We start from the raw sequence: 13,818 nt of genomic DNA, 5'->3' as shown, positions 1-13,818 counted from the left end.
TAAAGAGTAAAAGAGTACTCAAGTTCTCAAGTCTATGTGACAAAAAAAAGTAAAACACAAATTGATGCAAACAAGTTTCACACACTATCAGAATGCTTACACAACTCTTGATTCATCTTCAATTGTAAGATAGGAGACCCAATCGCAATAAACAAGTCATAGAAATCATCATTCATGAACTGGAGACTAGCAAACATGAATAAAGGACTACCCTCCTCAATCTTAAGGTTCTCTTTTAGGAGGTTAAAGCATCGTTCCATAGAACTTAGCCTCGTATTTTGCCAACTTTATGGGTAGTTGATAACTCAAATGTAGAGGCAGTTCTATCCAGATTCTTGTCAATTTGCATAGCAACCGACATCTTCTTTTTCCTGGCAGAGCTGTTACTTTCCCTTATGTCTCTCTGTTGACAACTCTATATGGCTAAGTGCTTGTTGGGACCCTTTTAGCATCCTGCATTTTTTCAGATGTAGACATGGATGTCTCTAGTTCATGTTGTAATTCTTCATCCATCTGGTCATCATCTAGAGTCAGTTGGGTTAACGGCACCACCTCCGATAATGTACCCTCATTCAATGCCCAACTATCATAGCCATGGGCATTTGTACAACCAATTATGATGTCTAAATCTGCTGCACGGGGAAGACTCTTGTATCTAAATTGAGCCACATCAGGGTATGTCTATCACACAAGTACATAACTATGTAAGGTCCTGCCTAACAAAATGATTTACCTACATGTTTATTGTATTAAAATGCTAAATTACAGCATACTTTCAAATAGTCATTCCAAAAGTCATCTCCATCAGTGAATGTTTTGTTCACTAGATCCCAACCCGATTTGGTAAAAGTTGACAATTTATAGAGTATCTTCCACTCATTCTTTACTACATCCCAATGATTCTTCATTTGTTTCTGGGTGTAGTTTTTCCCCGTTATCCTATTGAAATCCTGAATCACATTTGTCCATCCTTCTCTATTCAGTGTAATATTGGTTCGATAGTCGGATATGACTTGTTGCAAGCATACATCCACCCAAATTTTATGTAGTTCAAGAGTCCACGTAGGATAACGAGACTACTAGCCATAACCTACTAATTATGTAATACTAATTGTGTTAGTATTGACAATAAAATAGAAGAGAAAATGGCCAAAAGAATAATATACTTGAATTCAAGTACATGAATTATGTTAGTATTGACAAGTAAAGTTGACTAACTTCCTATTGGTTTACACGGATAATCATTCTTTCTAGTTTTAATTTCTATTATATTCTTTTTTTATTTTCTGATTTAGTTAATTTTATACATACTCTTCTAGGGCTCAGAATGGAAAGAGAAAGCTGAAAACCTAGAACTGGAACTTCAGCATTGTTATAAAGCTCAAGCACAACTATTTGAGCAACTCGTTGTTGGAGTGGTAGAATGCAGAACCTTAAATGCATTGGTTCAACAGAAAGAAGCATTGGTCATCGATCTACAAAGTGGGATTACTTAAACAAGGTTGTACTAGTTCTTAAATTTGTAGAAAAATGCAAAAAAAAAAAACTTTTTGGATTTTAAGATGGTGTTCAATAATTGGAACTTAGCAATGGTGCAGGGATGAGTGCTCCCGATTAAAGGATGTACTAGAAGAAAAGACAGAAGCTCTAAACTTGGCTTCAAGTGAAAACTAGGCTATTAGAACACAACAGGAGGAGATGATCCTAAAAGTTAAAAAAGTAGAGGTTGAAAACAAGATGTTAATTGATCGCTGGATGCTACAAAAAATGGAGGATGCTGAATGGCTCAATGAGGTATTATATGTTTTTATCAATAGTTGGAATCTTATAATAGCTTCCATATCACTTAGTATTTTTTTGATTCTCATGTTCTATCTCACATTACTAGAATTGGGAAACATCTAATTGTGATTGCTCATAATAAACATCTAATTATGGTTATAAAAATGACAGAAACCTCAATCCAGCAGTTTGTGGTGCATTTAATTATTCTTTTATATCTATTTTTATTGGTATTTTGTGCAAGGATTTCTTTCAACAATTCCAGGTGTTAATACATTACAAAGGTCCCATGTGTACTTGATCATTCAGTCTATTAATCATGAAGCTGGCTTGGTCATTATTGTTTCCTTTTTCTTTCTAATTTATGAATTACTACAAGTGAATTATTTTCTTTAAGATTATCAAATTGTTGGCATGGTTTCACATGATATGCATATATTTTTTTCATCAATGCACATACATTCTTGGCTTTCTAGCTTTGTTGTTAGGAAATTTGTGTAGTTGCTACTAAGTTATATATGAAATTTGTGTTAAAGAAGAAGAACCAATCAGAACTAAAGACAAACTACTCATATACAGAAAAGATGAAGAAAGGGGTAGAGAAAGGGAGAAAACAGGGAAAAATATCCACATGCCGTGACATAAAACAACATATATAAATACCAAGAACAAAAAAAGAAAAAAGAAAAAAAGAAAAACATGAAAAGAATAGAGAGAGCAATTGAGAAAGAAAGAAAAAACTATACCTGATCAGACTCCCCCAGCTCAGAGAGTCCAAGATATGGGCGTCCCCTCTAAACCCTTCAAGACACTTGAACCCCTACATACACCCAGACAGGCAGACACCCACTTCACACAAGTACTAAGAAAGGAGAATCCACTAACAAGCCACGGGGATTTTGTTCTAAATCCCAATGTAGAAATAGAACCATGACAACTGAACTGAATATGCGTCAATAATAGCTACACCTAGATTAATTTTTTAAGAGAAAATGAGCAATTGGTTCTTCAAATAGTCAAGATTATACAAATAAATAAATACCCATTTGTTGTTGGCCTAACGAATGGAAAAAAATAGGAGAAAAAAAAACAGAGATCGATCTTTATTGAGTTCTTCAAATAGTCAAGCTTATACAAATAAATAAATATCCATTTGCTGTTGGCCTCACAAATGAAAAAAAATAGAGATCTATCTCTATTGAGTTTCAAGTTAAAAAAGGAAGAAAATACAAAGTTCACAAGTGTAGATCTACAAAGAACAAGGAGCTCAAAAGTGTAGATTTACAATCTCTTGTCGCTGGTGGCTAGATGGTGAATCTATCGCCGTTCGAACAAGAGAGTTCAGAAGTGTAGATCTACAAAGAATAGGGAGTTCAAGTTAGGAAAAAAAAAAGATTAAATGAAAAAAAAAAACTTTAGAACATAGAAGAAAGATGTCAAACGACAGGTCCGCCTGCCACTATTCCTCATCGCTAGTCATCGCCGGTGGACCTGCAACTAGTGCGTCGCTACCTGGGTTTGAGGTTCAAATGAATGGAGAATGAGGAGGTATAACCCTTGCGGGGGTATTTTAGGCATTGTAAAAACTTATTAGGGACTTGTTCATCCTATTTTTTTTGGAGAAGTATTTCTTCAAGAAGTACTTAAAAAAAGACAACTTGAAGTCACTTTTTCAAAGAAGTATTTCTTCCCCACTTTTTTACCAAACACTCATAAGTACATAAAAACCACTTAATGTGTGGTCCCATGTCTTAAAAGAAGTACTTGTTAAAAGAAATACTTCTTTTAAGTGTTTTCAAACACTACCTTACTAGGCTTGAATGGCACATATTAGCCCAATTATTGCTGCAAGTATTTTAAAAACTCTACACACTTATGGAATTGACAATAAACTTTTTTATATTAGTTTTAATAATGGTAGTGATAATGATTTAGTAATAAATATTTTAAAATCTCAACTAAAACTATGTTTAAACGGAAAATTATTTCATATTAGATGTGCATGCCATATCTTAAATTTATATATTCAAGATGCTTTAAATATTATTTCTTAATTGTATTTATATATATATATATATATATATTAAAAGTTCTAGAGCAATAAAACAAGAATTTAAATATTTATGTCATAATTATGGTTTAAAATATAAACATTTTTTGTTGTATGTTCAGCATAGATGGAATTCTACCTATTTAGAAAATTGTATTATTTGCAAGGAAATTCTTATTGATTTTTATAATGCAAAATTGCCACATGATATTATATTTGAGGAAGATTGGGAAATGACAATTTGTATAAGAGATTTTTACATAATTTTTATGTTGCAACTAATGAATTTTTGAGTGTTTATTATGCAACTAGTTGTCTTGTAGTTAATCAATTATTCATTATTAGTGAATATTTTTCAAAATATAGAAAAAATCCACAATTTACAAGAATTATTGAAGTAATGGAAAATATTGGGAGAACATTTCTCCTCTTTATTGTTTAGCTACAATATTAGATCATAGGATTAAGAAAGATGGTTTAGATATTTTACTTGAATCATATTATGCAAATATAAATATTAAAATTTGAAATCAAAAAGAAAAAAGTTATAACTTACTATTTGAAAAATGGTAGGGCATAAAAAATCTATAGCTTGTACAGATGCAACATCCACTTTTGAAACTAGTTCCCGTGGTGGAAAAGATAGAGTTTGGTCTCTAATAAGTAGGAAGTAGAAATTTGCTATGACATCATCAACAAGTTCATTTACTGAACTTAATTTTTATTTACAAGCAATTTTTTTCTAGTTTAAGTGATTTTTTCGACTCGGAAGGAATGAATAATTTTGACATTTTAGCTTGGTGGAGTGGACATGAAAAAATGTATTAAGTCCTTGCCGCCATAGCATGCGATCTACTAACCCCTCTAGTGCTTATAGTTCCATTTGAGTCTTGTTTTAGTGCAAGTACTAGCTAGGGTGCTAGATGACAAGAGAAGCTGCATGAATGATGAAAGTCTAGAGATGTGCATTTGCTTCAAAGATTGGTTGGATGCTGAGGATAGATTACAAGACAAAGGAGGGCATGACACTACACCTCACGATTCACTTGAAGCAAATGATCAAAATCAAGATGGAGATGGAGGTGGAACTTAAAGAAAAGTGATTAATATAATATGTATTTCTTTTAATTTTCAATTTGTAAATTTTGTTATTTAATTTTATTTAAATTATTTGTTATTTTTTCAACATTGTAATTTTTTATTTTCAATTTGTAATTGTATTATATTTTTTATGTTTTAATCTATTTTGTTAAGTATTTCTTAAGTTTCAAATTTAAATGAAATAAAATTCCAAAATTTTTCCAATTTGTTGTCTATTTTGTATTTTGTTAAGTGTTTTTTATATATTTGTTGGAATTTTTATTACTTCAATTTGTTCCCAAAGGAAAGTTAAGTATTTTAGTTTTACTTAGCCAAAAAAAAAAATCAAAATGTCAAAAAAAAAAAAAAAACAGGCCCAGTTCGGCCCAGGCCTAGGCCTGACCCATAACCCAGCCCGACACGGCACAGGCCAACATAGGTTTGGGTTGTGGGTCGTGTCGGGCTGACCCCCTAACTTATCCTAGCGGAGGGAAGCATGACTTGGTTCAACCCAACACAACCTGATTTGCACCTCTAATTCCAATTAAATCAAATATTTGAATATTTAATTGAATTTGATCATTGATTTTCAATATCTGTCCAATATCGAATTTGAATTCAAATCCGATCCATTTACACCTATAGTAGAATCTACACTACTTGTGTAGTGATGGTTGGAATATATTTACTCACTTTGACCCTTATCCCATTTCCTGTGCATAATGATATTCACACTCTTTCCTCTCATAACCTGATTTCCGATTAGCTGAACTTATTGATCATGATATAGTAGGTCATGGATCCATGACATATGCTCTCGTGTACTAAGTTGTTTTGATCCCAATTGACTGATAGGATCCTCTCAATACATTCCTAAATATAGATGCGATGGACTCAATTATTTGGACCAATACAAAACTAGGTGTGTTTTGTTGCTCATTAGCCTACAAGTTGTTGGAATAGGACTTGAGTTCCTTGTCTAATCGAACCATGAGAGATGGTTTTTCATGGAAAGGACTATGAAGCCTAAAGAACACCCCACTGTGAACACGTATGTTTAATGTTTTTGTAGTGTTGTTTGATAGGTTCTCTTCTGGTGATGGCATAGCCTTCAAAATCCTCCTTAGTAGATGCCTTGTGCCTTGTCTGCGGGGAGGAAGTAGAGACCATTGCACACTGTTTTATTATCTGCCCCATTATGAAACCGATGTGGTTTGCTATTCTTTCATCCATACATGTAGAATCTTTTATTGGTTGATCTTTGGCAAGACGGTTGGTGGAATGGTACTTGGCTGACTCTGCTAGCTTCATTTTTTGTTCCTTCAGTGTGTGATTGTGCTTTAACACGCTTGGAAATGGCAGTATAGGAAGGTTTTCGAGGGTAAAGAGTTCATTTTGTGGGATATGATTGTAACATGAAATGCTCAAATAAATGATCTACCCTCACACCTTTCTTCTAGTAGTTCTTTAAAGTTTAAACACAACCTTCCATGCTAGTGAGCTTGCAGTGCCTCATTGAATCCCTCCAAATCTAGATACTCTGAGGCCCTGTTCATTTTTTAGGAATCTACTTTCCCGATAAGTGCAATTATTTTGTTTAATTCATCTAGACAAATGTATCTTGAGGGGGCATTTTTGACCATTTTTTCATTTACCCTCTACTTGGAAAACTCAATTAGAGTATAACTTATCCTTGTAAGTGATACACGGGAAAATCAATTTTATTGTAAGTCCCACTTGTTTATGAAATAGGAACATGGGTAAGTCGATCAATGGAACCACAATCCCATTGACCAACTCCCCCCTACTTCGAAATCCCCAAAACTAACAGGGCCTAAGAAGCAACATTGGGACATTCTCTCCAAACAGGGATAGGGCTGGTCTTGTTGGTGGAAATAACAAGGCCATGGGACTTCATCTAAGGTAGAGCAATCAGATTGCTAGCCGTTTCTACTAAAGAAGCTAAGCCCTTTGAAATCTTGCATGCCCTGCTTTTGGCTCATGAGCTTGGACTTTCCATGATTGAAGTTGAGAGTGACTACCTCTCTCTTATCAAACTTTTATTGGAGAATTCCACACATCCATGGTGTACTGCCTTAATAGTTGCTGATTGGAGACGTTTAATTCATTTCTATTTTCACCTTCCCTCATACAAAAAGAAATGCCAACGAAAGTGGCACATAGCATGGAAGTGTTTGCTTGTTCAATATAGAGCATCATCACATGGCCATTTAAACCTGATTTTGTTCACAATCTTATTGTATATAAATGTCGAGTCCTCAACTTAATGGATGCTTTGTTTGAAAAAATAATTATTGTTATTTGGCACCATTGGTATTTAAAATGCTCAAAAAATCATCATAAATTATTAAAATTCATCATGGTAATGGTAGCCTTCAGATTTCTAAGATTATCTTAATGACAAGCTATTTGTAGTTTCAAAACACTGCATTGCATAGACAAACCACTCATTACATTCCATTATTAAAAAGGCAAGGTTTAAAGTATCAATATGATACTTCCGATACAGGACGTATTGTATCTGTATCCATGGTCATGGATATGGGATACACCATGATTGTGTATGTTTCCCACGAGTCATGCATATGAGCATGACACACCTCCATATCAGGCCATATTAGTGAATACAGTTTGATACGCACTGGTATAGAAGTGTATCAGTGCCTAGTTTGATGAAATTGTATATATATTGACTACTTTTGGTTTGTTTTTCAACTTTAATAAAAATTAAAAACTATAATTATAAAAATTGGACTAAATAATCTAATATTTAATTGTCCCCAAAAATTATATAAAAAATGAAAATTATAAAAACTATCTACCTTAAATCATTTATATATATGCTTTATTTTACACATAATTATATGTTAAAAATGAAAACATATTTATAATCTGAAAAACTAGAGTTATTATATAAAAATACTAAATAAATACAATTAACAAAAAAACAGAAAATTATAATTTTAAAAGCTAAAAGGATAATTTAATATTTAGTTTTTTTCCAAAATTTTAGTAAAAACTGAAATTCATAAAGTAATTTATTTTATATACCTTAAATGATTTATGTTTTATTTTACATGTAAATGTAACATAAAAAAATTATATGTTAAAAATGAAAACATATTTATTATTTGAAAAAATTGAGTTATTATTTATACAAGAACACTAAATAAATGAAATTTCCCAAAAACTTAATAAAGATTGGAAATTATAATTATAAAGATTGAAATAGAGTGATGATTATTGTATGATGTACACATGTGTGTTGTTGATTGTAATGTTTCTTTTCATATAACCTATTAAAGTGTGCATTTCTTATGTGTTTATACTTTATTTATAGATAATTTAACTTTAGATTTAGTGTTATTACTGCATTTATGCAATTTGTATGCATTTTCCCTAGTGTATCCAAGTATTTCCATATTATTCGGTCGTATCCATGCGTTTTCATAATGTATCCGTATCTATCTGATACAATACCTGATACTGATACTTTAATTCTTAGAAAAAGGTTTAGCTCACCATAATACCAACGGTTCATTGGGAACCAATACAAACACACCCAGCTTGTAAGCTAAGTTCTTGTAGAAACAACTCACTCATAGCTCCCACTAGGAACCATTGGAATCATGCCTAGTGGACCACTATATTAAAAACCCTATATAGATGACATGCAATGGAAATTATGGAACCAATGGTTTACAAGTAGTGATGGGAAGTATTAGAATCAAATATCAGGTGGCAATTAGGGATGAGAAAATTGTAGGTTCTACTTGGAAATAAATAGAATCGACCTTAAGTCTAGGGGTTTGCCTACCCAAACCGACTTGACGAACCGGCCTTGAGTGGCCTTGGTGGAACCTGCTTTGCAATTGAACTTGCCTTGAAATAAAATCCCAAAATACTTTTGGGGATGTGAAGTTTTGAACCCAAGCATTCATGGTTATAAAGACTATGGTCTCACTTAACCATTGAGTTACTTGAGTAATTTGGTCATTTCTTTTCATTTTAATATTTGAATGTGTACAATAAGTAATGTAAAATGTAATATTTACAATATTTAAATTTAAATTTAAGTTTTAAACCATATAATGATAATCTACATATTAAGTTACCCAATCTAATAAAAAAAGATGATATAAGTTTTAAACTATATATTATATTTATTGAAAAATCAAATTTTTTGAAGAACATGCTTTTTTTAAGGAGGGAAAGAGCAAGTTCCATGGATAGATCCCTAGAACCACCAAGGCTAGAATTGACCTTCATAGGGTAGGTTTCTGTTCGGATTCTGAAAATAGGAGTTTCAAGTTCCTCAGTCGAAGAACAAAGGGTCCTCCACGGTACAACATGGATAAACGACACAAAAGCTCAAATTCCGAAGATGAAAACTCCTCGGCACATAGCCGAGGTAGTGCTCGTAGCCGCCGACCGAACACTCCTCCCCTCGACTACGGAACTAGGGGAGTGGTTCAGATTCTGAAGCCCAAATGCTTGGAGTTTCGTAGTCGGTGATTGAAGAACTCCCTGGATGACGCTGCAGAATACCAGCCGAAGCAACGCTCAACCAAGACATACTCAGAGTTCCTCAGCCGAGAACTGAAACACCCAGTCGCGCCAACACCTCGACCGAGCACTCCACCCCTCAACTTCGGAATTGGGGGAGTGGTGTTCAAGTCATGGTTGATCTGGCCTTGAGTGCCATGTGGATGCCCAATCAGCACTAAGTCACCTCAGCCACGTCAGCCACACCTAGCCAGCTCCGCAAAGCGAACCGACCCTACAGCCCTGACCGTGCTACACTACTTCCATAGCCCCCGGTCAACTCCTCAATTACGTCAACTCTACGTCATGCGAATAAGCACGACCAAGAACGGGGAGGACAACTTCGCTGGGGACTAGGACTATCCCAGAGACCTTGGCAGTTACCTCATCCCAGAAACCCCGGAAGCCTAATCCGACCAGGACATGCACCCTCAGCTATAAAAAGGTATCTCTCGCTCAAGGTAGGGGGCATCTGATTCCTCGTACTCATGCTTTCCCTTTGCTCGGACCAGCACTCTCATTGCTCGGCCCAACCTTCTGCTACCTCCTACTGACTTGAGCATCGTAGTACCTACCCAAGGATAACTCCTCGGGCCTCTGTCATTTTTCTTGATCACAAGTTTTTGAAGCGCGGTCCTGTCCTTCCACCTCGACTCCGCCCTATTGGCAAGGACTATCTGATTGCTCTCCTCAGTTCATGCACCACTTTGGATTGAACAGCATCAGTTTCAGTTCCAAAATCTTAGAACCAACCCCTACGGGGTAGGTTCCAAAATCAACCCCTAGTATGCTATATAGAAATCCAAAAATCAATTGACAATATCAGTGGTCAAAGCTTACCAGCTGATTAGGAGAACTTTAAAAACAAAGCATAGTTGGAAAAGAAAGAAAAATGGGAGATGATGGTTTCTTAGATGGTGTGAAATGGTAGGATTATAGTGTTTCATCTCCAACAAGCGTACCCCACAGCAATGTATCTCTTCCAACAGCAAGATTGAATGATAAAGAGAAGTTGGTATATATTAGGGAAATAGAAACTATTGTGATGCGTCATTATAATGTAAGTTGGCATTGCATCGAATCATTTCAAATTGATGACACCTAGGATGCCACATCAATACCATCCAAGCACAACTCAACTAACCATTGCTGCCCCATTGAGGAAACAACAAATTGATGTTTCCTACTTAGGCCACTTTCTTGATTTCCAAGGTAGACTGTTGTGTTTCCAATTGTGCCTAAACACCCAACCAAACATTTCATTTAGTTGATAAAGTCAAAGCACCTTTGTGGCGCTAATGTGGCATTGAAACGGGAATGCAACACAATACCAAACATTCCTTACGATGATGGGGTTAGTGGTGTAACAACTTGTGCCAACAGAACTAGTCACAAAGAGTAATGTGACAATATAGAGGAAGTGGTGGCCATGATTGAACATCTCAAAATGAAATTAATGCTGAAAGGGAAATAAACTCATTGCAGCACTACCCCTTGGAAATCTGCAATAAAGCCTACCTACAGTAATACAAAATGTCCACATTCACTAAGTTTACTAGGGAAGGGGGAATCCAAGGAACATGTGCAATAATTCATGGATGCCCAAGGACAACACTAAGTATGATTTTGATTTGTGCCTAAGAGAGTTCAATAAGTCCCTAGAGGGGTGCACCTATACTTGGTACTACAACCTTGAACCAAGGTAGGCAAAAGCATGAAAAGAAATGCTAATGTTGTTTTATTTTATGAGTAGAAGAAAAAATTTACCATTGCCAATCTAGGGTGCATGGATCAAGAGCCTAATGAATACGTAAATGCAGGCATCGAAGATTCCACCTAAAAAGTCTTGACTATAAGCATGTTATGTTATGGAAGAGGTGAATGTGCCCTAATTTAACTTTGCCTAATGCCTAGGTTGCATTCTCTCCAAATACAAAGATTTATTTGGAGAACATCAAACTAGACAAGTTGATCATGAACCTCCATTAAGCAACATGATGAACTATGTTATCCATTCTAAACTTAAGGAGAAGGAGAAAAAACTAGTGTGCAAACATCATGTGATGATAGTAGAGGAAAGGGGAGAGTTGAAGCAACCATTAAAGGAACATCCTCAAAAGGAGACTAAGAAATACAAGGGCGAAATTGCTCCGGGAGTCGCCACTAGAAAGGTCTTGATCCCAATAGTTGAGGATTGGCTCACAAAGGGATTGTTAAAGAGACCGAAAAACTATTCCAAACCAACCCCCTATTCATAAGACGGACCAAACCGACCAACCCAACCCAACCCGATCTAAGTTGGTTTGTTTTCAAATATTATCGCTCGGCTTTGATTCATTCATTATGCTAACCTAAGAGGTTGTGTTGCTTTCGGTTTGGTTGTGTAAACCGACCAAAACTAACTCGGCCCAACTATAAATATTTATTAATATTTTAAATTTAAAATTTTAATATGGAAAGTTGGGAAAATTCTTATATTTCCTAGTTTAAAATATTTTACATTTTAAATTTATTTTATTAATAATATTTCTACAACTATTAATTAGTTTTGTTGTTTTACATTTTTTATCCAATGAAACTATGTTTCCTAGTTTAACAAATTAGTTATGGGTTGTCTTTTGAATTAACCAACCAAACAAATAAATTGACCCGAACTGATAAGATCCAAGTTGGCCAGTTTTCACTTATACCCAACCAGTTTTGGGTGGCTAATTTGCTAGCCCGACCAGGTTGGTTCATTTGGCCAAACAACTTGCAATCGAACCAAACCGATCTATGAACACCCTGCTACCAAGCCCCAAAACCAAGGCCAAGACAACCTACTATGGCTACCATGCCCATGTTGAGCACTAGACTCTAGTAGGGATGGATTCAAGCCAAGTTGAGCTAAATATCTAGCTAATCAAGCTTGACATGACAAAAAATATGAGGCTCGAGTTTAGGCTCAAGCTCAGTTCGGGCTAGAAACATGAGCTTGAATTCAGTTCAACTCAAAAGCTCATGTGTTTAAATTCAACTTGGTTTGAGGTCAATAGTTTGCCAAGCTTCATATAAAAAATCACATGCACAAATAATTATACATTATAAATTAAATATATTATATATAATATAAGTTCAATTAGACTTACGAGCTTTACGATTAAGGCTTTATTGGGTTCAATCTTGACTCAATTGAGACTTATCCAGATTGAGCTTTTTGCGAACCAAACTCGAATAACTTGTGAAAAATTTGGTATGTGTCCACCCTTACTCTAGAATGCTATATGTTACGGAGATTTTGTGCTACTAAAGTAAAGGTGGGCGATGTTAAAATGGTTTATGAGACCTACTAACTAGTACATGAGGGACCTTTACCGCAACTTGAACCACCAATGGATGCAATAAGGATCTTTCCTTACATCTCCTTGGAGAAAGGGGAATTTGTTGAGGCTTGGTAACTTAAAAGAAGTAGCCTAGACATCACAAAATTGATAAAAAATACTCGTTGAGAGTCACCAAAGGTATGAGAGTACACAAAACGAATTGAAAGTAATTTGAAATTCAATGAGTTCTACAAATATATGAAACTCTCTCATTGATCCCAAAAGAACGAGTGTTCATGCATGTGAACGTCGGAGAAAACCCCAACTGTTCACTTCATGGCCAATTAGATGGAGTCACCATCCATCAAAATTGATAACTGTGAGTGATGGGTCTACCATATCTGCATTTTTCAAAATTAGACAAATGTTGGTGACTCCATTCTTTTCAACCTGGACAAGGCTAGTCTGGGTAAGGAGAGATAGAGAAAGAGAGAGGGAAGGGGTTATGCACCCCTTTCTCTGGTTAGTGTGAGAAAACCAAATTCCCCTCTTTACTTTAGATTTGAATCGAGAACTGAACCCTCCAACCATCCGAAAGGAACAGAAGTGCCTCTATCTTTACTTCCAAACCGACACCCTTTTGGAGGTAGGAGTCTAAGCAAAAGGGCATGGGATGACTCCCTTGCCCCTTTTCTATCAGAACCCCCACTTTCGGACTCAGTTGGTTGATCGGAAGAGAGAAAAAGCACTGGCCTCTCAGATGCTAGAGGGTGTTAGGATGCCCATATTCAAATTTAAATGCACATCAAAATAGAACAAGATTGATTTACTAACCAAAAATCAGATACTAAGATAAATAGGCAAACATAACTGCAATCTAGTCATTAAACCGAAATATGGAAGGTGAGGCAATCAATTTCACCTCTTGTGACCTTTGCAAGAATCAACAATGCTACAAGATATCCTGAGACCTAAACTTCTTGGGAAACGATTTTCAACCAGAGGCTCTCTGGCTTAATTTTCGAATAAAACTGGTAG

The sequence above is a fragment of the Nelumbo lutea genome, chromosome 5, assembly GCF_056320005.1.
Source record: "Nelumbo lutea isolate HS-2025 chromosome 5, American lotus-T2T, whole genome shotgun sequence".
NCBI lineage: Eukaryota > Viridiplantae > Streptophyta > Magnoliopsida > Proteales > Nelumbonaceae > Nelumbo > Nelumbo lutea.
Note: the sequence above shows the minus strand (reverse complement) of the source record.